Here is a 2,343-nt window from a genome sequence, read left to right as displayed (position 1 = left end):
AAGGCAAAAAAAAAGAGGGACCTTAAAAATGCGAAGGGGGAGACTTTTAAAAAGTGGCGGGGCTTTAAAAAAAGAGGGGAGGGAAAAATTTTTTTTTTCGTCGTGGAAAAAAAAATGAAAAAAAAAGTTTTTTTTTTTTTTTTTTTTTTGGTTTTGGTTTTTCCTTTTCTTTCCCCATGAATTTATTACGTGGAAAATAAAGATAAGAAAATAATGATGATAATAATAATAATAATAATAATAATAATAATTTTTAATCTGAAACGTTTATTATTTCATTTCTATGGATAACACAAAAAAAAAAAAAAAAAGAAAAAAAAAACGGAAAACCGCATTGAAAATTTTTTCTTTTCCTTCTTCCCCTCACCCCCTTGTTTATACACGTGCACACGTTGTAATTTTTTTTTATACGCGGTTCTAATACGACAAGGACGATGATGATGATAACAAATTGCAAACATGTTTAATTCTTTTCACGGAGGTAAAAAGGAAAAAAAATAAAAAGCAAGGATGAGGGGAGTGAGGGGGAGGAAGTGGGGGGGGGGCGTGGCGCAATTGTTAATTTTAATTATATTCCGAAAGTAATTTAACCACTAATATATATAAATCAACGTAATTACAAAATTTCCAAAAGAAAATAGAAATTTTTTTAAATAATAAAGATAACAACAATTCCTTTCTGGAGTCAAAGTTTAAAATTAAAGAATCTAAAAGTTAAATGCAAATAAATTGCCGTTAATTTTACGGCTAATTTAAATTTTATTCAAATGTTAATTTTAAACGTGAAAACCCGGCCTCCTCCTTCTCCTCCCCTTCCCTTTCTACCTCACCTTAAACATGTTTCGAATTGGATACGTCACTGATTGCGGATTCACTCATATACAAACGGACGTTATCCATATTTCAACAGGAACGAAGCAATTTCGGTTGCATTTTTTTTTTCTCCAGACGATTTCCCCCTTTCCCCCACTCATTTTTCGCCTTTCTTTCGTCACTTGACCTCCTCCCCTTCACCCCTCCTCTTCCTTTTCTTCATTTTCATTTTTATCATTATTAATAATTTTTTTTTTTTTTTATGAAATGCATTTAACGCCAATTTGAAAACGGAAAATGTTATTGTTATTATTATTATTAATTAAGTCAGTTAAAAGAGTATAGCATAATAATGATAATAATAATAATAAATAAAAATGCAATTTGAATTTAATTTAAATTTTTTTTTTCACGGAACAAAAACCGAGCGACGTCACGACAGTCGCTGGAAAAAAAATTTTATATATATTATTAGTTTTTTTTTCGCGTTGTCGACATCATGTAATTATTATTATTATTATTATTCATTATTACGTAATAGATTAAAAATAATAATAATAATTTGTTCGTAAGTGGACAACAACAAGAGAGAAAAAAATAAAAAAAGATGAGAAGAAAATAATAATTTTTTTTTTTTTAAATTAAATTTCGAACTTAATTGTTTTTTCAATTTCGCGTAAATTTTTTGTTTAATCAAAGGTATATTTTAAAAAAATTTCCTTTTTTTTCTTTTTTTTCTCTACAAAGGATATTGAAACGAAAGGAAAAAAAATATATATAAAAAAAAATTTTTTTTTTTTTTTGGATGAAATGAAATTATTGACCTAATGGAGTTTTTTTCTCCTCCTCTCTCTCTCTCTCTTTTCTTTTTTCTTTTTAAACCGAATAGGAAACAGAGAGGGAATAGAGAAGGAAGAAAAAGAGGGGAAGGGAAGAGAGAACGAGAAACAAAAAAAGGATATAAAAAAAAAATTTGAATCAAGTTAATTAATTTCTTTGATCTGTTACAAAAAGTTTTTTTTTTTTTTTTTTTGATTTGACTGTAACGTTTGCCCTTGACAGAAACTTTTTTTTTTTTCAAACCCCCTCCCCCCCCCAATTTTTTTTTTTCTTCATTTTTTTCTGCTTTTTTTTTTTTTTGTTTTAATAAGGAAAGAAAATCATTCAAAAAAAAAAAAAAAAAGTCAAAAGAACGAAACGTCATATTGGTTTTTTACTTCGTCATTTGAATTTTCTTTCCTTTTTTTTTATCGGGGAGGAGGGAGGGGAGGAGAGAAGGAAGAGGAAAAGGGAAAAAAAGCAATCCAAAGAAAAAAAAAATTTTTTTTTTTTATTTAATTATAAATTAATTCAATGACGTCAAAAGAAAAAAAAAGAAAAATCTGGAAAATTAATTTTTGTTAATTTTATTTTAAAAAAAAGAAAAACATTAACTGAAACAATCGCGTGCGCGCGCCCGTCATTTTTAACATTTTCCACTTATTATCATTATTATTATTTGTTTCTCCAAAAAAAAAAAAAAAAAGATAA

Source organism: Pediculus humanus, genomic scaffold (genome assembly GCF_000006295.1).
Source record: "Pediculus humanus corporis 1103172107368 genomic scaffold, whole genome shotgun sequence".
NCBI classification, from domain to species: domain Eukaryota; kingdom Metazoa; phylum Arthropoda; class Insecta; order Psocodea; family Pediculidae; genus Pediculus; species Pediculus humanus.
This window is presented reverse-complemented; position numbering follows the sequence as displayed.